Here is a 25845-nt window from a genome sequence, read left to right as displayed (position 1 = left end):
CCTTGACTCTATAAAAGCAGAGATTAATGCAGGGCTACTTTCATACATGTGAAAGTAGATGTTGCTTGTATCCTGACCCAGAAAAGCAATAGTTAGCAATGGATTAGGTGGTTTCAATCAGTCACCTAACTTGCCCTCACACAGCTGACTTGGTGGCCAAAAATTCTACTGTGCAGTTTTCTTGAATCCTCTGTAGAATAGTTTCATCAACTTTGGGTTATTTCACTTTATTTCACTTGTCAATCAAATCTCTATTTAAAGCTAAAAGTGTTTCACTTAAATAGGACTTGACACTAAAGCTTTCCTCATCTTTCGCAATGCAATGTTATACTACTACACCAATTATTCAAAGACTAGGATAAGAATGCTGGACTTTCGAAAACACAGATCAGAACAACACAGTGTAAGATTTTATTTAAGATTCTCACTAATGATAATTACGATTAGCAAATCACCTAATGCAAAATGTGTCCCTTCAAATTTTGAGTCAGCTGTAGCAACTTATCTGGAGATGTGATACCAAACTTCATACAAACTTTGCTTGTACAAATCTTTTGCAGACCCTTTTATTTTTGTTTTCATTTTGCATAAGTATAAAGAGTTTGGCCAATAGATCTCTCACAACACAGACTGATCTCAATATAAGCCTGTCTAAGACAGCACACCTTCAGGCAGGATCATTGCAGTGCAACCAGTGTTGATGGAATCTTTCCCTTTAACTCCTCCAGAATGAAGATTTCACTCTCTCTTTCAGGTTGAGCACATGTCTCTACAAGACTTATTTTACAGCCGTGAATAAATGTTCACCTACATCCAACAGACAGGCTTTGAGGCACTGTGGATGCTTTGCAGTGTGCTAAAGGCAGAAAGCGGGACATGGGACTGCTGAGCACAGCGTGGGGCAATCCTGCAGAGAACACGAGCTGGTGCAGCGGGACCCACCCAATTTCTCTTCCTTGCAAGTAGTACATAGAATGGCCAGGGGAAATAGGGCAGGATGCAGCCTTCCCAGCAGTCACTGAATGAGGTAATAATTCCTTGGCAGTGAAAGGAATTTCCAAGCACCCCTCAGGCACCAAGAACCAGTTCAAGGAGTGCAAAGACAACCCTCTATCCTCTTTTACACTGAAATGTCACACACAGCTGCTGTGGATGAAGGAGAGGTAGCATGCAAAACGATTTCACCTAACCCCATATTATATGCCTTGCTCAGTTTTCAAAGAGGTCCCTGTATAATGAGATTATAATGTTCCCTCTAATGTTTTCAGTATGCCATTACTGATCCAAGCTCAAATTTTTTTTTTTTTTTTCAAATGAAACAGAAAAGGATACACTCCAAACACCAAAAACAGCAAAATCCTACTCATGATGTGTATATTCAGTTAGTTCGTAACACTGCAGTGTTGTTGTAAGGCACGTTGCCATGAACAATGAACTTCAACAGGGTTTTAGATATTTTAATCACAATATATTTTTTTCCATTGCCAACACACTCAACTCCTTGATAGCAATATTTAATTAATGCTGTCTTATGTTCTGGCGCAATATTGGTTGCATTGTTGCTGTTATGAAGTGAAGCACCTAACAGTGGCAACATTCTGTACCTCTTTCACAAAAGAATGCAATTCTAATAGGACAGAAGATAAAATAATAATTAAAAAAAAGACATAAAATAGACAAATATATAATGGAAAAAAATACACACAGTCATGGTTTAATTTTAACAGGGACTAAGTGTAATTTTTCACAAAAATGAAAATGTATTCTATAATTCATAAATTTAATCATAGAATCATGAAAGCAAGTCAGAAGAGACCTCAAAAAGTCACCAAGTCTGTGCCTTGCCACATGATGCATGATCTGGGAATTTGTCTCTATATATTTAACCATCCGGTTTTCAAAATAAAGGATAAACATTGTACATATTGTACATATTCCTTATATTAGTAACTTTACTTGGTTTTATGAGGATTGGTCTGAATGATTTTAAATGAGGGGAATCACCTTACTGAAATTTTAAGGTAAGAATTTTAGGGTAAGAATTTTAAATGTCCAATATCAGCAATTGAGAAAGGAGTACACTTATGATAATATTAATGTAATCATTTTTATAAAGCCACACATTTTGATTTCTACTTATCCCCTGCTTTGTTTAGAGATAGAACACTATCAGCTGCAAGGAGTCAGTAGCATCACAGCTACTGAGACTCTGTCTCTTCCTGCAAGAGAGCATATATTCTGCAGCGAATTCGACACGCAGCACTGCAATCCACAGCGTTTCCAACAATTTGCAGTCCCAGAGTACACGGATTATGAGAAAGTACATGTACAAGCACCGCACATTCTGAAGGCAGTTTTTAGAATTATTTCTAAGTAGTCTTCAGTACTGACTAGAATGTTTCAACAGCAGAGAGCTGTAGTGATATCTGCTGGCAGTTTTATATTTTCCTAAGACACATTTACTAAACATTTAAAGTGTGATACCAAATGGTTTATCTAAGTTATGAAAACCGAACAATATACTTCAAATCAACACAGAAGGCATTTCTCTGAAAGATCATATTTCTTGCTATTTTAATGTTATGATCCCTAATCATTCATGAAGATTACCAGTTGTAATCAGTGGGGTAAATTTAAAAATGAATTTGTTTTACAAATTACTCAAAATGAAATAAAAAACTCAATCTTGTGCTCGTAAATGTCAGTTGCAATTTCTTTCCATATCAGACACAACTACATATTCTGTGTATGTCCAGAATATGCCATGAGCATAATCCACATTTGTGGCTGTGGAAAATTCAGTGATGTTCTCCAGTAATAAATAAATACATTAAAAAATAAAATTATATTAAACTTAGTTTCCACAGTAAGCCAGATCACTAAGGAGTAAATCAATAGAACTCTACAGAAGCTAAAATATTTCTGGCCATTTGCTCAGGATCTGGCCCTCTATGTCCCACTGAAATAATTTTTTTAAATGATTAAGTAAAGTACTGCTCATATAAGGCATCGATTTTTACCATTGATTTTGTGCTGGCATTTGAGCCAAGCCTCAAGAAGCTTGAGCGCTTTATGTATTTACAGCTGTCTGTTGGCAAGGAATAATTCATTCCCTCCAAATAAAACATGCTCCTGGAGCTTATAAAAACAGCATTTTTCTAGACTAGATTTACAAACAGCTTTTTCGAATGAAAAGTTAGAAAATGTACTTTAAGTCTCTGAAACAAAAGCAGAACTCTGTTTCTTGATATTTTTGGTTTGTCAAACAAATAAGACAGATATAGATTATATTTTCCTCCCAGGAGAGCTCTTCCATCAGCAGAGAGCAAAGATCAATGATGAATCATCATCTCGTAACGAAGTATTTCCAGTGACAAAATGAAGTGTATTGTTTAGTGCTGTTGTTTAAATATGTACATAGGAAAATTTTAGTTGCCTGTCACTGCATTTTTCCTAATCAGACAAATGCATCCATCATTTCCTTTTTGACTGATCAGAAGCAATTTCAGAAACAGGTCCAGCACTTACCTCTGATTCATTTCAAAGCCTCTCACCTAAAAGTGTCACATTCTAACACAACAGTAATTAATTGGCCTTACTTTCAAAAGCTATTGCCTGTATGTGAGAATATCACCCTCACAGAGACAAACACCTATTTATTTAAATAATCAGTCCTCCAAAATCTCAGCTAATGCAAAATTGTTTCAAAAAATGACCATTTTCTTTTTCCTCTTTCTTACAGTGTATGTCTCCACCAATGCTGACCTAGAGAATCCTCCTGAGTTTGACAGCTTTGTCAAAAGGGATAGAATGAATGGTACAGGTAGTTATTCCACACTCTCTATCCATTTTGTCTTTCTACTGGTTTGAGGGACTTTTGGCTGAGCACAAGACCCAGAGCTGATTATAGGAATACTAGTGTAGGTGGCTACCTATTCAACACACATAGACAACACTGCGGTGGTGGCTGAAAACACAACTGCTAAAATATTTTCTTTTAGGTCTCACAGAGTGACAGTTAACTCAGCATATGAGTCATAATTTTAATGATGAAGGGTTTCATTCCCATTTCAATTACAGAAAATAAATGAGGCAGAGAAGGCAGAATTCAAAAACATCAGAAAGTACCAAAGAGTCAATAGACGTAGACTGAGTTACAAACCTAGACCTGACCACAAAGAAAACTGTTATTTACAAAAGATGAATTGGGTTTGCTTGCAAGTTTTAGACTGACTGGAATCTCCAGCAACCCTCCCTTTAAAGGCAGTTAACAGAATCTTTCACAAAAATAGCCATCGAATCCAAATCTCAGACTGATCTTCTGGGCATCTATTTACTGGTGAACCAACTAAGTAGTAATCACTGGAACCATGCATGACAAGCCCATTTTGTGCATTATTTCATTAAAAAAAATAAAGAAGAGGAAATGTATATACCACATTTCTATTACCCACACGTTTTATTAATCACGTACTTATTATTCAGCAGACTGAAAGTTCTTTTTTTCCTCCTTTAATTAACAATGGTATTTGGCACACCTTTTATTTCTGAACCCATTGAAGAGCTGTATTCTTTCCATTTTAACGTGCTGCTATTAAAGCCTCAGTAATGTTTGGAGAGTACTGACTACAGCCACATTCTGCCAACAACCTTGCCTTCTCCTAGCACTGAGGAGAGGTTAAGAAATGCCCTTTAAATATTTAAAAATCCTGCCAGTACGGGAGAATTAACAGTCACTAGAGCCTGTAAACATATCCTAGCCACCTACTAAACAGAACACATCAGGACCCCAAAAATTTTTGACAAAAATTTCTCATACTTTGACAATCCCTCCCTAAAAATCCTTTCTGGGGGCCACTGACACAAAGTAAAAAAATTAATGTTTTGAAAAATTACAAGAGTAATTGCATTTTCCTGTTCACACATTCACAAAGTTTTTGCTAAGTACTTTCATTAAAAAAAAATAATAATAATTGTCCTTTGATTGATTGTTCTCAGAGCTGTTGCAATATTGTCTTGAAATCCAAATTTATCAATTTTGGCAGAGCTACCTGCAGTGTGAACAATCTCTAACGAAGTGTGAGGAATTTGTCTTTCTACTGTTTCTTTCCGTACAGCTCCTCTTTTATAAAATTATAGTTTCATTACAAGACTTTACATCACTAGATGTAAAGGTATGTGGTTTCAACTATCAAAGTAATGTGTATAAGAACAGCAAAGAGGACTGGGAAGAGGAGGGCCACAATGAGGATAAAGGACGTGGAGCATCTCCCCTATGCAGAAAGGCTGGATGACCTGGGTCTGTTCAGCCTTGAGAAAAGAAGACTCACAGGGGATCTTATTAATGTTTATAAATATCTTAAGTGTAGGAGACAAAGGGACATGGCCAGATTCTTTTCAGCAGTCTGTGCGTACAGGATATGGGGAAAAAGCCATAAGCTGGAGCATAAGTTCTGCATTAAATACACAAAGGAACTTCTTCACAGTAAGGGTGACGGAGCACTGGCACAGCTGCCCAGGGGGACTGTTGAGTCTCCTTCTCTGGAGATACTCAAGACCTGTATGGACACCTACCTGCCAAACCTGCTGTAGGGGGCCTGCTTTGCAGAGGGTTTGGACTTGATAATCTCTGGACATCCCTTCTAGCCCCTACAACTCTGTAGCTCTGTGAAATCTAATGATATGCGCATGCCACAAGGTCTAGAGCAAAACCAAATCCAGGCTACTGTCCCATCTTATACTTCATGCATGAACTGACAGCTGAGGCTCAGGTGCCATACATATATTTTCATGTTTTATCCCTTGTCTATTTGCATTCTCCTACTGTCCCTTTGCTTTCATATTGAAAAGCTGAGTTTCAGAGAGATTAAGCTAAGTAGCATATATTAACTATGGTTCATTACACATACCAATGGAAAAAAATATATTGGTTCTGAAACATAGAAGAGAAAAAAATAAGTGTTACCATAGCACTGGTATAAGTTCCGATTATATAAGGGCTTTTTCAATGTATGGATATTTTTCTCTTTATTAAAAGAGATCCGATTTTCTGATTTGGAAGTTAAAATTGCAATCTGCACAATATGATTCCCTAACTACTTTCAGCCTTACCAGCTTCAAAGCTTACTTCCCAAACCAAACTATAATTCTTTATCCAAAACACAACAATAAAAAAATGGTGTATTAACAGCTGAATATCTGATGACCATATTGCTTGAAACTTTCTGTTATTTAACTCTTCTCAACATTTAACGTAATAACATGCTCCATTATATCTCTAATAATCAATGTAAAAATTGGTTTATTGAATGGCAGCACATTTATAGAGCATCCTTTACATTTAAAGACCTAAGCCAACCTAATTACATGCCAAGATTTCCAGGATCCATTAATATGCTCTATTTGTCAATGCAGTTTTTGCTAAACATGGCATACCTTAGTCTATGAAAAATGTCTGATTGATTATAATCAATACACTGTTCAAATCACAAGACATTTCTTGCACCGCTGTGTAACATAAAAAATGGATTTTAAAAAATGCAAGCTTGTGTCCATAATCCTCCATCAGAAACAACAGACTTTTTAACTATTCTTTCACTATGAATAATACATTCTTCTAAAATGCTCTCAAAATGCAAAGGAGAGGCTCTAGAGCTAAACAGTTTTCACTAAAAAGATGATGTCAAGTTCACAGCTTCCATGCTCACATCTTCTGCACACTGCAGCCCTCTTCCCCCATCCTTCATATATAGCATACACAAGCCTTACCTGAACATTTTTAAAGCTCCATTACTCGTTCTGCAGGAAGACTGAAATGATCTTCCCATTACATAACTAATCAGCCTATTTTCCACAACTTTTCACTAAAATGAAGCAAATCCCATTACATTTGCTATGAACAAGATATGAGCATAAAACCAGGTAATCGATTCTCCATTGATTTAATGGAGACATCCAACCAAATTATACCAGCTGGTGACATGGGACACCCTGTTCAAAAACGTCTGTATCACAGTAATTTTTAATTTTAAAAACAAAACAAAACCTTCAAAGACACTACCCTTCAACCCTTTTATTATTTGCTTATCGGATCATTTCTATTTGATTCCGCAGGATTAGGAAAAACATTTCAAATATGTTGTTAGTTCTGTAGAGGAACATGTATAGTTGAAAGAAGGTGTTTGAGTTCAAGTAAAATTTAAACTGAAATGCTTTAAAGAGGAAAGGAAGAGAGTGAAGGTCCAAGCATCAGTTTATTCTGCTGTACATTCAGATCCTATTTATTCTGCCTTTTTCACTGCCCAGCACCTTTGCAGAATGTTTTGGTTTTTTTTCTTGCGCCATTTTTCAACAGATCAACATGACAGAATACTCCTCATAACATAAAATTTTACACTTATTAGTAGTCAAAGACTAAAGGCCATCAGTGAAATTAACTGGATTATTTTGCTTAGGTCAAAGACGGTTAACAGTAGAGTATGGATGTTGAAGAAATCAGACATAACAAATGGACAATTTACATCAACAGAAAATTTTCATAAAGAAAATATAGTGTTCCATAAATGGGCTCTAGAGGTTTATTTTTCATTTCTATGCTTGCAAAAATAACATATGAAAGAAAAGTAACTAATACTGCTGTTTATTCTCAAAGTGCATCATCTTTGGCCCTAATGATCATAAGAAAGATTTTAATAGTGAAGTCCTCTCTACATGAATCAATTAATATATGCTTAGTAAAATAACCAGGTGTTTTTGGACCAGTCTTCTGTCTTCTGATTAATGCTTTTCATTAGAGTTCAATGGAGAAGGGAATTCTGTTCCTTGATGCTGTAACTTCCTACCACAGATACCATTTCCACAGCCCAAAAGTGGACACAGCTCTGCAAAAGGGATTAGTTTATGGGGGGATTTTACAGGACACCAAACTGAATACAGAAGTTTGAGCTGTGGTTTTGAGGCTCCACCAACCAAGTATTAAGTTTTACATAATAACCATCCCCAGAATTTTCTGAAAGTCATTTAGACATAACACTGAGAGGCAATGAGATTAATTGAGGGCAAAGACACCTACATGTCTTCAGGAAAACAAACAAACAAACAGCAAAACAACCACAGACTAAGACAAAGATTTAGAACAAGAATATTACCTAAAAGGAGCTTAGGAACTGAGTGGCATAGTGCTTTTCCATTGATAGTCTCCTGCTGTGTACAAGAAAAGTCATTTTCCATTTTTCTAAATAAGTGTGATTTTAAGAAAAAAAAAATCCCCTTGGAATATAATCTAAAACCAGAAACAATCTGTGCAACCACACACATTGAAATGAAAAGGTCCATTTTTGCAATGTGTTTTTGAAAATTACTATTTTAGGGTACAACCATTTCTATATAATGCACTCAATATCACCATATTCCAAAGAATTCAAATTTATCAACAGCTTTTGTAGTAAGATGGGTAAAATACCTTGTGCTGGAATTTGGCAAAAGACAAATGTTATACATTAATAAGAACTCCAATGGTGGTAACATTCCTCCAAGTCTACTGGGAAACAGATATAGAATTCCAGCTCAATTTATTTTCAACTGCATCCTAAATGGTATAAAATTTTGGGTATAACTGACATACAATTTCAGATGCCAAAAGGTGGCAATTGTAGATGTTCCTCTGTAGCATCCATTTTAATCTAGAGTCTCAAAAATCTTACTGGCCAGTAAAGTGTGACTTTGCAATTGAACAAACATCTAACCACAGAAAACATCAATATTGATTTACAGGAGAACAACCCATATCTTCTTTGGTACTATGGCAATTTTCGACACAGTATTGCAAAATAAGGGAATTTTCCTGAAGAACCTCCTCTCCCTCCTATAAATTGGAGCGAGTCAAAGATGCAACACGTCTTATGCACAGTAATTTCTGTCCATAAAATACCTTTGTATTAATCCAAGACAAGTGAGTGAGTTCTTGGATTTAATCAACTTTGATTATGTATAATGTAACATATCAACAAACAATAAAAAACCCTAAGAAATGTGCATGTTTGTATGCTGGCAGGAGGTAAGTTCTTACTTGCCTTGGTGGAATCCTTACCAAAGTCAAAACCCACATCATGCCCTGCCCCACCACTGTGATTGCATGCTTTGGATTAGCTATGTGGAGACAAAACATGCAAATGAACCCACACGTTTAAACCACACCACTAGTTCATGCAATATCTTTCCATGATTTCCTGTTGATTGCACTCAAAGAAAATATTCCCTTTTAGACTTGCTTTTGAAAACAACATCTTTTTTCCCTAATGATTCAGCTACGGTCTATAAGGGTCTGTATCTTATGTGAAGGAACACTTTAGCATCTTGTCGTAGAGTCTCTTTAACTGTTGGGAGTTCCATGTCCTACTTCCATGAAAGACAGCTCATTTAAAAAATCGAAATTAGTTGCATGTCTTTTTAAAATTCTGACCACAAACTGTCTGTAGGATTTTTCTGTAGATTTCACTGTGATAATTTCACTATTTGTTAGCTTGACTTTGATGTTTCTTTCTGCTCCATCTGCTTTGAAATACGCTGTTATTATTCTATTAATAAAGACCCATTTTTTTCTTTTTTTTAGGTTGAGCTGTGTTAAAAGGTGCTCAGAAAGACAGTAACATAAAAAAATCTCCCAGTGAAAGAACTACCTGGGGACTTATAAAAAGGATACAAGGACAATGGTAGTGCATCTCAAGTATAACAGCAGACACATATAAAATATACAGCATGAGACAAAAATTACTAAGGAGTAAGAAAGAATGCTTTTAAATGGATTAGGATAATTTTGCTTATTACATTTTTATACACCATTGGTGAGAGGTTGCGACTGAATTCACAAAGGCAATGCATGCAAATACTTTGGATGATTTCACATCAGAAATAATTTAATATTTACACTGCGCATTATTTTTTGAGGGGAAAAAAAAAAGCTATCACTGACTACATACTCTGTGGCTGAATCCCAAGCACTCATGGTGAGTTACAAGCTGTATGTAAACCACATGTTTTTGAGAAGCCGGAGCTGAACCATCCCCTTTATGTTTTTTAATAAACTGTGAGTCTTGCTTTATGGCTAGGTTCCTATGAAATGTGGCAACACAACCAATAACAGTTTTCTTATGTTATCACTTCTTAAATGAAAAATATTTGCAAAACTTTAAAATTCTCAGATCAAATCTGACCAATACCTAAGGACTAAAACCTTATTGTTCTAAGTATCAGTAGGCAAATATGGAAAGCTGAAGTTCTCAGAAATGAGATTTCCTCCTAAGTTTCTACTGTGATACAGATATTACTAAAATTAAATATCCTGCCCTGTTTATTAAAGCATGCCTTCATAATCCTAATGTTTTACTTCATTACGAGGTAATGCAACTAGAAAACATAGGAAAGTTTCTAATTTATAGCAGAACATGCAAAAAGCAGACGTATGTTCAGTCTGGATTATACAAAATATAACAGGCATTTCAGCAACAACAAAAATACACATTTTAAAATAAATTACCCAAGTAACAAAAAATAATCTTTTTTGAGGTTTTTGGTTGATTGGTTTTGGTATGGGCTTGTTTTCATTTTCTTGCTGTTTGTTTCAGTATTGCAAGAAAGACAATTTCATTGTATTTACAGTAGTAACCCGTGCTTACAGAAATATCCCTTTTTTATTAACTTCTGTAAATTGAGATGAAAATCTTTTCAGCAAACAAGAGCCTGTGGTGGACAATAAGGCAATACTCCAAAACTATTTTTATACATAAATGCCTTTTTATAGTATTGTCGTTAGATATTTCGTAATGAGATTTTTAATATATGTCTGTATATGTAATTTCCCTCAATATAGTAAATACAGATAATTCACATATACATTCAACACTATGTTAAAAAAAGTTATAGAATGGCAAATTGAAGGAATACAAAAATTAAGCAGCCACAGAATTTAGGAAACAACAAACTTCTGTCTTCTGAAATTACTTCAGCATTTTGATCAGAACTGCAATACTAACTTAATGATGTATTCCCAATTTACTTTATTGCAAATGTAATAAGTGAAGCTTTAGTTCTTCATTTAAGAAAAAAAATTAAAATGTTGCTTTACTTTAAGAGTAAGTCCTGCAGTTTATTTTAAGTTTTTGTTTTCTGCTGAATAAGATGTTGCTGTTCACTGATATGATAATTCATAGATACTGCATTTACTTTGCTTGCTAAGATTGTGATCTGTCCTGATGTGAATCCAATTGTATAAGATATGAGTACACTAATATTGATTAACTGTAAAATAACCCAGGCATAAACTCCATGGCAGTATAATTTATTCTTCTATCATTATTCTGACATTCTACTTTCTTACTAGAAAGTAGGTTCTTGTCAGAAAACTTTCCTTTTTCTTTGTTCTTTACTACCAGCAGAAAGAAAATAATGAGCTATGTGGATTCTGAGTTTAGCCCACTGCAACAGCTCTTTCCTACTTCAGATATATCAGAAAAAAATATATGACTAGGAAAAATACTTTACTAGAAAAAAATAACATTGCATTTTTTATATTTAATCAAATATTTATTATTGTATCTCCATGACTACTGACTCAGCAGGCATCAGGTTGTCTGTTCTATTGAGCTAATACTCTGTATTACATTTATCAGAAATACAGCCTTTTGCGTTGAAAGTGGAATCTTGATCTTGCTCCCAGTTAAATCAATTGCAAAGTTGTTACAGCCCTAACCACAAAACAGGGAGTGTGTCTTCTATTTATTACAGTACATTCTTTGTATTACTCAAAATACACCAGACTGGGAGAAAGAGAGACCATTACGAGAAAATACAAGGTAAAAATTTCATCTTTACTATAAAAAAAATAAACTAAGAAATTACATCCTGAAGTAAAGCTCTGTCACCTCAATCTGAATGGATTTACATCAAAACCACTGGAAACTTGTGAGAGCAGTACCAGACTCCCAGTTTCTACCAGGGCTACATCTTACTATATAGAAAGCTATAGATCTTACGGTCAGTGTAGCTGGTATGTTGCATCCTTAACATACTTAAAATATATTTTATATGTGAAGTATCTTATTGACAATAACGGCAGCCTGCATTCAGTCTCGTTTCCACCTCAGTTCTGTTTTCTAGGCCAAACAGAGATTACCATCATATTCAGTAATCTTTGCATGCAGTAAGACTTTCACAAAGATGCTGAGGTCAGGCTTTCAACTCCGTGTTTAGTAGAGACAGCCATAATTCTCCAGACTTTCATAAGAAATATAATTGTTGCTCTGTCTGAGCAGTAGCTAAAAAATGAGGGAATCATAATTTCAATTTTATGGAAGAAGTCTAATATTAGAAGACTAAAGTAATTTACATTAAAACTTGCATGTAACATGTAGGATTCAATATCATGAAACATACTTTATCTTACATTCTGAAACATTTAATTTGAAATAGATCCTTTCAGACTTCAAACTTTTCATTAGGAAGTTCCTAGCTTCAAAGGTGTCAATTCTATTACTCCACTTCTGTAAAAATACTTTTCTGATGCACTGCAGGGTTGTAAAATAGCAAACAGCTGGTCATAGAAGAAATTGACCATTATGGATTATACTGTAGTTACATTTTAAAGTGAGATGGCAATTGCTCTAAGAAATAATTTCATCGCAGCCTGAAGGAGAAGATAAAGGTTGCAAAGCAAACTACAAAGTTAAAATGTATGATATTTTTATGAACAAGAAACGACAAATTATTTGAGTCAGTCCAAGGAAGTTATCATCACTCCATCCACTGATTTGAAAAATTTTTCTTTCAGATTCTTCTCCAAGACTCCTTCCTCCTCTTACTTGTATATGAAGTCTTAATGACTTCACTTGCATCAGTGGCTCCAAAATAACTGCTCAGAGGAGAAAGTCAGATTTCTCCTCTTTGTAAAGTGGTCTGTAGTATAGGCACTGTACTGCACTTCAAGAGCAGACTGGGGCTTCAGATTGCATAATTTCTGTCTAAATCTCAGGTTAAGTGATCTACAGTCAAGGCAGGATTTAAGGTAGGCTTCCTTTAACTGACACTTAGGGTTGGCAGAGTTGGTCTAAATCTCACAGAGGGATCAAGATTGCCTGACTGACTGTTACCTGTCTTAAAACCATTACACTCCACCTCACACCTTAAGTTCCCTGAAATCCCCCGTGAAAAATCTCTGTTATAAATCCCACATTTGCAGAAAGCAGCTCCCGGGTTCAGGCAGGAGAACAGGTGAGTTCCCTTCAGAGCACACTCTGGTATATGCAGGAGCTTGGTTTTCCACATAGGACAACCACATCATCTAGTGCAGTTCCCAGGGACAGCTGGATACCTCACTGTATCGACCCAAAGAGCTCCTTTGAAGAACCTTGGTTTTTGGACAGACTGCCCAGAGACCCAAATTAACAAGGTCAAGGACTCTGAATATCCTGCCAAAATCAGAAACTTATTTTTCAAGTGTGTGACTCACATAAATTGGGCAGAAATAATAGAAATCTAAATAAACTGCAAGAACAACAACACATTAGGCAGCCTGAAATCTAGCTTCTAGTCAGGTAACGAGACAGCAGTTAGTGTTTAAAACACATCTTAAAAAAATGTAAAATGAAATTCCAACACATTAGTTAAATGTAACATTAAAATCCCTGAAAGAAGTCATTACTTTATTGCAACTTTATGTACTGTATTTTTATTTAATAGCATGCTTGTGTTTACCTGTTGTATCTAGATATGCACAACACCTAATAATTTTACCTACAGTATTTTTAAATGTCATTTCAGCATCTAAAGTTTATTTCAGTCTTTTGGACCTGATCATTCCGCTCTGGACCAGTTCCACCAGCATCTCTAAGGTCAGATATCAACATCTTTTTTTCACTCAAGTATCATAATTTATTATAGTATAACAAAGAATCGGGAATTTGTAATATTTGACCTTTACGTCTGCAAATTTTTCACCAGGCTTTATTTTGTATTGGCTCCATAGTTACATTTTGACTTTTCTTATTAGTCAAATTGGTATGGGGAAGACAAAAGACCAGTTTAAGTTCCACATTTAGGAAATAACTTCTTAGAAATACCAAGTACTGGATCCACCCATTCTGTTAATGCTTCTAAGACAAACTTGTCAGGTGGGAGGGCTTCCTGGTAGGAATGGCTGTGAAGGGGCAGAGTTAGCTCAAAAAATAAATAATACAATGTAAATTTTGAATGAATTGAAAGAATTAAGAGAGTTTTTAATTTATAGTCCCACTAAGATGATGGGGAGTAAGATAGCCACTGAGAGAAATGGATGAAGAAAATAAGTAAATAAAGGTAAATGGAAAGCCTGCTTTTGGACATTGGTGAATAAACTGAAACACAGCCATTTGCACATTGATCTGAAGGGCTCACTGTGGGTATGAAGGAATGAGAAACCTAAACTCTTTTCTCTCATGAAAATGCATAAAACCACTCCATACTTTCACTCAAGTCTACTTTACCAGAAGGAAACCCCCATCCTGTCTCACAGTTACATGAGTAGTATTACACTATAATTTGTGAGAAAGGGGGGTATTTTTCATTGTTTGCAAAGATTTTATTGTTCTGCTTTTGCTTTTTTAATAAGAAATAGAAATAAGTAATGAAATATATATAGTGCTGATGAAAGCTAAGGTGGTGGAGGGAAGAGGGGCTGAGACTGAGGAAGGAAGGTGAGGAGGAGCAGGGACTGCAAACGTTCCCATTCTCTGAAGCCTTAATTGAACAGCTGGGGATTTTTTCCCTCAATTTCTATTGTTCTCCCTCCTAATTCTCTTTCCAGTCCTTTCCCCCATTTCCACCCCTTTCCTACTGCTTCCTTTTCATACATCCTTTGAATTGTGCCGGCACCAAGGGAGAGGTCCAGAGCAGGAGGGAGGGTCCAGTAAGCCTGAAATAAAAAAAAACATTAGAAATAAAAGACAAAAAGAATCCAGAAATTCAAAGGAACTAGCCTAATATTTTCAAATACACTTTCCTCTATCTGTCACTGCAGATCAGTGTGACATAGGTCTCTACTGCAGAGATGATTTTGACCTTAAAAGATCCAACATAAAAAGTAGCCAGGTTATTTTGATTATAATTTATATTTAAAACATTTATTAATATTTGTGATCAAGTATCAAGAATTTCTGAACCCATTTTAAAATTCCTGAAATGAAATGTCATACTATATAGGATTGTGCATAAAACATAATAATCATCATCATCCTGGCATTCCTGAAATAATTTCTTTCTTTACGCTGTAATTACTTTTCCTGTAATTGCTCTTTTCATTAGCAGGTCCCTGAGCAAATATTCCTTGTTCAGCAACCCTGGACCACCTACTCACACAGAGCAGCTGTTATGGTTAGACCCAGCAACATCAAATGGCAGAGTTTGGCTAATACCCTTATGAAGAAGTTCAGTTGTGTTCTTCTATGTCCCCACATTGTATAATCATGAGATCTTTATAATGTTGTGTCAACACTGTACTTCCAAATCTGAGTCAAAAATGCATGACTGAAAAAGGAAATGTTACGGTGCATAAATAAAACTATTAAAGAGCTGACTTAATCAAGTCAGCTAGGTATATGATCCTTGAAAATCCATTCTTTATGAAGACTGCTCAGACAATGCATTGTTGAGATATAGTACAAAAAACAAAGGTAGGAATATCAATACATATCAAAGAACAGAGGTGAAGACAAAGAGGTGATAAAGAGCGTAACGTGACACGGTAGCTGCTGCTAACTGAAAAAAAAAGAGGACATCGGCATAACGCACAGGGCAGTAGCACAAATGGGCAAGTTTTTCTGTAAAAAGCCTTTTTGAGAGTCATTTACAGCTTTCAGATTCAGATCTTCAGTTCTTTGCTGATCTACTGTTAACTTTTTGACACAATAACTATATATAGTTACATTAATTCACATATGTAAGGTTTAAGTTGATTCAATTGACATCCACATGATCCTTATCTTTCAGTTATTTTCAGAGGTTTTTCAGGTGAGGTCCATGATTGTACGCAGTACCTGAAGTGCCTGGATTTTATGGTAGAACTCTGCAAGGAGAATTTACTGAAGCTGTAGGATTCATAAACTTATAAAGAGACAGAAAATTATATGAAGTGATGGGGAAAAAAAAAAAAGAAAAAAAAAAAAAGATATTAAATCTTGGCCCCAACAGAAATCTATAGGAATTCTGTCATAGTTTAGAACTGATTTAAACTGTTTGCAAATACATATTGATTTCTGTAAATAAATAAATAAACAAATAAACAAATAAATAAATAAATTAGTGAGGAAGTGAAAATTCAAGTAAAAGCTTAAAGCCATGAAGATTATAGAACCAAGAAAATCAGTTTTCAATTAAATATTTAATTAAGAAATCAGGATTTCAACAAGTGGGAAGAGAAAGAATGGATTTATCTCTCTTTATCCATCAAAATTTTAGGAATCTGTGCTCTCTCTCTCATAAGTGAAAAGAAAGAGGTATTTTAGAAAGGTTGCTTATCTCAGCTATCCATAGATGCCTCCCGGGATATAACCCATAGCTCTCTGGAGGTGCCTATATATCTCCATTGAGTACAAAGCCTTAAGCAACTGTGTTAGACTGCAATGACTGACTTTCCAATGGGTAAAATGATGACTAGCTTAGCTCTGAAAACCCATTTTTTAAACAGCAATGTTAAGAGAGATCAGTCTATCCTTTTGTGCGAATCATTTCATCAAAGTCTGCAGAAAAATATGTTCTGATGGGAAATTTTGACAGGCAGATGTATTTTGACCAGTATGTATACAGGACCAGGTTTCTGTTCACGTGTAACCCACCAGAGCAGAGCACATCCTCATGAATGGTAACACAGTATGCTTCTCTCATAAAATAGTAAACAATGAAAATAGCATCAATGTGCTGATGAATTATCCCACTAAAGCGCAAGTGACATAACATCAAAATTTAAATCTACTTTATCTGTTCATCGTGCATAAGGTACATTAATTGTCTACCACTTACAGACACAGAATAGAAGATGCTAACTTTTTCAAAACCGACCTTGCAGGTGGCCCATTTACTGAGCTTCCCCTATACACAGGGAGAAAACATGACTGCACCTTTCTTATTTTGCAGTTTGAAAAAGCAAGTTGATAGGAAAACAGAAATAGGTCAGAAAACTGACCTATTGTGCAGCATGTCAAGTGTTATGTTTCACCGTTATGTTTTATAATCAGAGGCAAATACAAGACAATAAATGATAAAACTGAAATTCTGTAAATTGGAACATAGTATAAATAATCTCTTTTGTAGTTACCCAAATAGGAAGCTTAGTTTATACTATTTAATAGATGTCATGACAGTTTGCTTGTAACATTTTTAATGTCACACAACTTCTACCTTAACATTTATTGGGTGAAGGATCTTTCAATACAATATTGCAGCTACACTGAACATATTTCAAGCTCAGAATTGTGATGCTACAAGTACTAAATGTACAGTGTTTCACTGTCAGTGAGTTACGTCAACTATCAACAGGAGCTGTTAGCATTCAGTAGCAATTGAGACCAGATTCTGTGTGCAAAGATGCACATAACTGTCTTTGTTCTACTTGTACATTTTTGTGTTTTGTTCATTCAAATTGTTCTAATAAAGAGGATGCCTTATGTGGTGCAAACATTTTTGTATTTTTAAACATAAAACTGAGCTATACCACAGTCAAACAGAAAGGACCAGTATATCCAACATCGTGCAAGTACAACTATAGTTAACTTCAAGTTAACTATAAGGCAGCCTAAAGCTTTTCTATCCAAAGCATACATGTGCAGTGCCTCTTCCAGAACCTAAAATTACTTCTAATTAACAAGATGCATCTTGTATCTATTTGGCATAAACACTGCTCAGCTCCTGTATGAATCTCCTAGTTAAAACCTTTTGCGGAATACACTGTGCTACTGTGATATTTGTCTACACAACAAATGTAGCCTTTCTTCAATCAAGTAAACAATATCCCATTAGAATTTGATTTGTGCCAGATAGCCCTTTTATGCTGACCCTGCATGTCTGAGTAGAGGGAGGATTTTGATGAAAAAAACTATACCGAATTGAACAGGCTCAGTAAAAGCATTTGACACGTGGTACACTTGGTAGACTCAAGATCAGACTTTCACCAAGTCATTTAGTAATTATTAAGGTGCAAAAATTATCATTGGATCCTTTCTGAATTGCTGCCCTTTAAATAGACAATAGCAGTACTGCCTCAGCCTGGATCTATGGCTGTCCAAGGGCTGGGAGCAGAGGTCAGAGGACCATGGTACTGCCCACACAAATTCTCAGCTGCTTTCAGAGCTCCGCATTGACTTCTATGTTCAGTGACTGCATGTCAGCTGGGCACTGCTCACTGACACTGGGAGAAGTTAACTTGGGGAAGGACACTTAAGTAAATCAAGCTTCACCAGAGCTTGGGGTACTTAAGGAAGAAGAAACACGAGTATGCAAAGGCAAAATAAAAAGCCTGGAGAGCAACCATTTATGTATCACCATGCCATCATTAATAGCCGCCACTCCTGTTAAACCCACCTCTGCTGCTTCCAACCTCAAAGAGGCAAGTCTAAGAAGATATTATTACGTGTACTGCAGTAACTGCGAAGGAATTACACCACAGACAAATCTCTGTTCCTAAAACAGATGCTGCTGCAGAATGGTTATTGCTTGAGCCCAGACATTCTGGAAGGTCGGGGGGCATGCGGTGGAGAGGCACAGGGAGGAAACCAGGGAGACAATTCAGCTTTGTAGCATTTCTCAGGCCGCAGTAGCTGGTATCACTGTATATAAATTTACAATACTGTAAAAGTTAATTATTTATTCCTAATCAAGAGCTTGTGTAAAGTTTTGGCTAATTCTCTATCACACTAAAAACATCAGTAAAAAGAAATAGCTATATGACCATCTATGATCATTCTACCCTTCTATCTCTAAATATCACAGTCATAAAAACAAGCTAATAGTATTCATGCTAAGCAGCCTGAAATATACTTAATAATCTGAAGGTCTACTTCATTTTTTGTTTTAATTATAAGCAGATGATTCATGGAGATGGAAAATCGCAGTTTGTTCTGTGAAGGTAAATTTCATAGAAAACATTTCCAAAACTGCAGTAAAAATGTTTCAGGGTTCAGTACATTAAAGAGATTAGTGTCATTGTGGAATACAACAAAAGAAAAGATGAGAAAAAATGGTTTAAACTCTACTAATGTATGTACACGTGAAACAATAATCTTCAAGTCATGTTACCCTGGTAATTGTTCAAAGGTCATAAAATAATTAGTGCCTTAACAGAGGTGAAGATGTTACACTGTAATCTTCACATCATTTAAAAATAGAATTTTGGTTTTTTTTTTTCTGTCAGTCAGGATCTGAGTTTAAAGAAGCTACAAACTGGTTTAAATCCAATTCTCTGGATGACTATGTTGACAGTGCTACAGATTACATAATTTTTCATCTGGAAATTGTCATCTTTTGCCTTCTGTTCAGAAATTCCATAAGTTCTTAAAGGATGCAGATCCAGATTTTGACAGAGCACTGCATCCTCTGAGAAGATCAAGGGAATTCAAAAGTATCCCCATGGGGACAGACCTATCCTTTAAACACTGTTATGTTGTTGTTTTTAAGACAAATAGGGGGAAAACAGAACAACGTTGTGGAAGAGAAAGAAACTGCTTTTAGAATAATGCTTTTGGAGACAACAGAGCTAAGATAACAGCAATCTGGGAAGAAACTAATTAGGAAAAGCTATTTAAAACAGCACTATGGCAAACTTTCACATATATTCCTACTAGAAGACAGCCTCTGATACAACACTGGCTCGAGTCCATTCTGCTCCTGCTAGTTGGTACGAATGTAAAACACTGAAACAGTAAAGGAAAGATTCTTGGGAGTTGAAAGAACTGTGCTGAAGGAGAAATCCTTGAGAGTCCTTTGCAGAGAAATGCAGCATGGTGTGGCAGTGCTAAGGGCAGGTCAGTGTGGCACAATGCCTGCCTCAACAGCAGAAGGCACAGCCATGGTCCAGCTCCAGGTGAGCACATCAGGCCTAAATGGGGGCTGGAAGCTGTACATGGAGGGCAAAAACATGTGCGAACACAGCTGCCCTGCTTGTGCTGTAGCCCAACTTTGCTGAGAGATAGCTTGGATGTCTGTGACCAATGCAAATGGGAACCTCCGACCAGTTAGCCCAGCAAACTCAAGTGAAAAGGGGCTGGGATTGCTCTCTGGAAGTGCACAGGAAAGACAACCGGGAGGAAGCAGAGATGTAGAGGAGGAATTTTACTGTGTGGGGACAGCAGTGGCACAAAAACAAAGGAGTATAAACTGTCTGAGAATAAATTTCAGGCATCAAACAGATTTTCACCTGCTGGAAGAGTCAGGCCCAAAAAGACAAAGTGGGAATGGTGCCCCAGCTAAATCTGCACTGGAGCAAGTCCAGCTCAGCACCACTGCAGAACAGAGCTGGAAACCCCACAGGCCTTTCTAGTCCTACCTTCTATGTGGAAAAATGTGAAAAGATATCCTTTCATTGCCATTTGAGGCCACTACAGTGGATGAAAGCTTGCATTTGGGTCAGTGCTCTGGTCACCACAGTCATTAACTCCTGTTCACCTGTCATGCATTTTTTATCTGCTACTAAGTACTGCTTATGGTAGCTAGTTACAGATGAAAAATTGCTTTCCAAATCTTCCTGTTTACATACATCTAAAATTCCTAAATTCACACATATCAAATGGGATGTAAACAAAAAATAGAAGATGCCATGCAAGTCTGGACACACATAACACGTCAGGAGTTTGGGCAGTAAGTGCTTCTCACACTCAATGTAAGACGCAGTTACATCATCACTTCTAGAAACAACACTGTAATTCATTAGATAAAATTTTCATTCTTCCTTCCAAAAATAACACTTGTCTCTTACACTAACACTGCTTTCAGCCGTGTTAGTCATAGCATAGCTATGGAAACATCAAGCTGGAACCGATTCCACCAACCCAAATCCTACTGTGCCCACATAATGCAGGAAGTAGAGGTATCCTCTTTCAAAATTAGCTCCTTTATCTCTTTTGTAAAATCACACAACCTCAAATTTCTGCAAATGAAATGTATGTATGAGTATTAGATTACTGAGCTACTCAGACAACAGGTGCTTTGCAGGCAAAATCTGGGTGCTGAAAATAGTGATTTCTCAACTTTTTATCTCAGACTTTAAGACTTAGGTGAGCAGGACTGGATCTGCAGTCAGCAACTACATCTACAAAATTACCCACTCAACACACCTGCAGTATTGAAAGAAAGGACAAAAGGAACATTATTCTGGAAACTGCAGCCTAGTTACTATATTTCAGTGCTATAGCAATATCAAAAATGCTTTTCTAACTAAGTTCACATAATTTAAAGAAAAACTTCAATTTAAAAATAAGGGGGGAGGGAAATGGAAAGAGGGGTGGAAGATAGATTTTCAATCAGTACGGTATTTTAAAGGCTTTCTTTCAAATTAAATCATGAGAAAATAAGCAGGCTGAATCTTCTTACAGTGTAGTGTATTGACACAACAGATTGTAACTATTTCTGAAAAGTCATCATAATCCATCATGGAAATATCTAGTCAGTGCTTTTTTGGACACAATGGATTATTGACCCCAATATAGTGTCAAAAGTATTCCATCATGTCAATGCAGAAACCATGCACAAATATGCACTAAACATTTTTACCACACTTAAGCTGGAAAAATCCACCTTGAATACACAAAGCTGTTTTACTACAGAGTAAATTAATAAAAACAACAGTAACTGATTTATTTTTCAACATGACTAATTTCACAGAAGAATGCTGAAGACTTCTAATACACTTTCTACTTCAAAGGCGGCTGTTAAGTTACAATGTACACTGAGTGTTAGAAGCCTCGAACTTCCAAACGAATTAGAAACTGGCCATAAAGCTTTGCTTGTAAGAAAACAAATATATTCTCTGTAACTCACTTTGGTTTCCACATCTAATACACAGCTTAAGTTTATGATCAGTTACAAATCTGTGAAGGCTGCTTAAAATACATTAAGAAATTCCACAAGTAAACATAAACTATAGAGAACACTGCAGATCCAAGCATTCAGCACTTCTACTTAAGCATAATATTGCACTGTATCTCCGTCCAGAAAAAAAATCAAAACCACCAACAAGCCTGTCATCTGGAAAAATCCTTCCAAACCCTATTTTAAAGAACCAATATCCTGTCTCTGCGTCAGGGGCAGCCTCTGTTAAGCATTTAAGCACTACCCATGAAAAGTAACAGTTTCTTCTCCAGTCCTGAACTCCCAGTGACCGTCACGGAAAGTAAGTTTCCCATTCTCTGCCAGCCAGTGGCATTAATAATCATCAAAACAAAACGAAACACCTTCGAGCAAATATCCGTTTCTGATTAATCTCCATCCCAATGAATTAAATTCATAAGAGGCAACCTGCTGCCTTGTTTACGCCTTTGTAATATGAGGAGCAGAAGTTGGATAGAAGGGTTTTGCTGCCCTCAGGGCTATGAAATATGTCTCGTGTGGCAAGGAGCCAGCTCACCCAGGGAGCCTCCTTTGCTGTTTCTCTCACAGCTATTTTCTAATGGATAATTTTTAAACAGACACACACAAATACACGAGTCACTACAACACAGGGCTGGGGTTTTTGCTCTTGTCTGAAGTCCTGTGAGTATTCATACTCAGAACAAGAACCTCAAGATTTCACCCTGAAATTTCAATTTGGGAATTTCTTCTAGACAGGAGGTGGTGGTGGGGGTCTGCATTTTTCCCCTCACTGCCTTCCCCTCTGACAGCACACAGCACACAAACACCTCTCTTCAGCCTCACAGACCCAGCCTCAATTAGTACAATGCTTCGCACACATCCGAGCAATCAGGAGGCAGAGAGACGTACTTCAGTCCCCATGTGCACTGCAGTGAGACCTTCAGCTAAGGGTGGAAAGAGATTTCTTTAAAATAGATATATATTCAAATCTCACAATGTAATTTACACAGCGTGGAAACGCCTACAAGGAGATGAAGTACCTGCACTGGGGAGATGTTCAGTTGTTCACTTCATCTTCCGTTGACAAGGAAACCGAACCGCACTTCATTCTCCAGGAAAACCTTCCACTGCCATCATTTGAAAATGTATTTATTTGTATATATGCACACAGCTATCACCATCATGATAATAATAACCACCATAAAATACTGCCGGCAAAAGAATAAAAAAGTCAAGGTGGAAAATGTGCAAAAGTAAGGATCGTTTCTTTGGCTGCATATTTTGTTCTGTTATCTTTAAGGAGGAAAAAAAGTATTAAAAAATGGTAACTGTAACATGCTGCAAGAAAAGTTTCACATTATAAACAGGCATCAAAAACTGAAAAAGAAGAAAAAAAATAAGCCCTGCTTATTGCACTGAGTGTCAAAAAAAGAAACAATAACAAAAAATAATAAAATTAACATCTTGCTCTGTGGCTTCCACCAGTACTGCAAGACTACAAACTCTTTGTAAACACTGCTGTAAAATGCATTTGCAAATCCCATCTCTACAAGGAAAAAAAAAAAAAATACCCTGAAAAAACACCCAAAAATAAAAACACCAGAGAAAATCCTTTGAAGAAAAAAAAAAAAAAAAAAGAAAAAAAAAAAGAAAGAAAAAAAAAAGAGTTAGAAACATGCCTTTTCTCTTATATTTAAAAAACAGCATCGTATTTCACATCGTTTTCTGTGCACAACAAAACCAGTTGCATATACAGATATATAGCTACTCAACGTATCGCAGTTGTTGCTGGACTGGCAAGTCTCTATTATTATTATCATCATTTCTCAATCCCAGTGACTCCCGGCCCCAGCAGCACCTTTTGCTCACAGTTTAGGAACCATCACATGCTAAGAAAAAAACCTGTCATCAGCAAAAGATCAAATCCATTTAAACAATAATCAGAGGAAGAAAAAAAAAAAAAAGCAAAAAAAAAAAAAAAACCGGAAAAACAAAAACAAAAAAAAAAAAACACAAAAAACAAAAAACAAAAAACCAAAAGGAAGAAAAAAAAAAAAAAAAAAAAAAAAAACAGGACGGAAAAAAAAAAAAAAAAAAAAAAAAAAAGAGGACAAGAATGTCAGCGGAAAGGTACTCACCGAGCGGGAGTAAAAGGGAGGAATAAAAATGAGAGTTACTATAAAATACAGTATGGCGGTGGAAGAAGGAATGAGGCGCTTTTTTTTTTCTCTCCTCTCTAGTCTCTGCCTCCGGCAACCGCCACGTGATCCGGAGCCGGGCGGACTGGCAGCCGGGAGGGCGCAGCGGCGGCGGCGCCGGGCGCGGACCCAGCCCGGACTCAGCCCCGCGCCCTGCGGCCGCCCCCGCTCCGCACACTCGCCGGGGCGGCCGCCGGTCTCGGCAGGTGCCGCTCGCGCACGCAGTCGCGCACACACAGCTAGGCGCGGGCACGCAGCCTGCTGCGCGGGCGAGGTGCGGAGGCGGGTGCGTCCTGCGCGGCGGCGCAAGTTGCTCTCCGCCGCTGCGTGAAGTTACCGTCCGCCTGTTGCCCTCCGGCCGCGCCGCCAGCTGTAGCCGCCGGGTGGGGGGATGCCCTGCCCTGGTGGCGAGCTGTGCGCCGTGCCGCCCCTCCTGCCGCTCTGGTTGAGGCGGTGCGCCGTGCCTATGTACCCGCAGCCCGAGCTGTGCAGGAGGTGTTCGTGCTGCTCGGGGTGCATAGGGGGTTCCCCGGCTCCGCTCCTTCCCGGGGCGGTTCCAGCGTGGCGGTCGCTGTACCACTCAGCCGTGTCAGTGGTGTTCCTGCATCTCCTGCAAGAGAGCGCTTCGCGTGCAGCTGGGGAGGAAGGACGGGGACCAGCTGTCCCATCCGTTATTTGCCTTTGTTTCCCGGCCTCTGCCCTGTGTCGCGGCACGGGCTTTCGCTTCCCATAAGAAAGTGACCGGTGGAGGTGGAAAGGGAACACGTGTTGAGGAGCAGTCAGTGCATCCAGCTCAGCATGTCAGTACACGGGGATGGACCCCAAGGCGCTGGAGAATGGCCCTGGAGTAGCTCCAGGTGGCAGCTCTCCCCGTTTTCCTTCACCAGCCCAGAAATACTCCGTAGCAGGCTGCTGCTGTGAGTTTCCTTACATTGCCTGCTTCTCCCTTTTTCTCTCACTGTCTTCTTGGCTAACGCAGCAGCCAGGAGAGCAGGCCTCGGAGCAGGGGGCAGCTTGGCTTGGGCTGAGGCATGGCCAGAGATGAATGTCACAGGCCTGGCCTGCAAAGCCCGCACCCTCATCTCAGCAACCCCCAAACTTAACTGCTGCTTCAGCAGTGAGATAAAGAGACATCTGTGTGAGATAAATTAATGGAGGAAGAGAAGCGCTTCTGTGAGCCAGGTGCTGTGATGGAGGGAGCGATCCTCCTCCTCCCCCATCCTCCCTCCTCCTGCACTTTTTGTTTAGAGCTGCTCTCTTTTCATCTGGGTCAGGAGGCAGGAGATGCAGTCAGGTTATTATTCTATAGAAATTGCTTTGGCCAGTAAGAGGATGCCCTGCTTTATAAAAGACTGGTGAGGGCACCAGCCTGCCTTCTTCACGTTCTTGCACAAAGCCTTATCCCTTGCCCCAACCATTTCTTTCTTTCTTTTCTGTCCCCTATCTCTTCCCTAGTGTTTCCAGAGAATGAAAAGAAATGCTCCCTTTCTTCTTTGCTCTCGATTTTCTTTATGAAGCAGAAAAAGATAACTGGAAAAAGTTTAAAATCTAAAATATATTAACTGTT

At 37.6% G+C, this 25845-nt stretch overlaps 1 protein-coding gene across 6 annotated transcripts in view; it reads right to left on the bottom strand.

The window, feature by feature from the left end:
* Positions 1-24432, bottom strand: part of RALYL (RALY RNA binding protein like) — a 371615-nt gene extending 347183 nt beyond the window's left edge. For 3 of the 6 annotated variants that reach the window (XM_052703330.1, XM_052703333.1, XM_052703332.1), the window contains exon 1: positions 24219-24330. The gene's annotated coding sequence lies outside the window, so the exon portion shown is untranslated. Of the gene's footprint in view, positions 1-23120; positions 23208-24218 lie in introns of all 6 variants that reach the window. The other 3 variants (XM_052703331.1, XM_052703335.1, XM_052703336.1) reach the window with 3 other exon arrangements.
* Positions 24433-25845: the final 1413 nt, after the last annotated feature.

This window comes from Tympanuchus pallidicinctus, unplaced genomic scaffold (genome assembly GCF_026119805.1).
Source record: "Tympanuchus pallidicinctus isolate F22 unplaced genomic scaffold, pur_lepc_1.0 scaffold5, whole genome shotgun sequence".
Taxonomy (NCBI): domain Eukaryota; kingdom Metazoa; phylum Chordata; class Aves; order Galliformes; family Phasianidae; genus Tympanuchus; species Tympanuchus pallidicinctus.
This window is presented reverse-complemented; position numbering and strand designations above follow the sequence as displayed.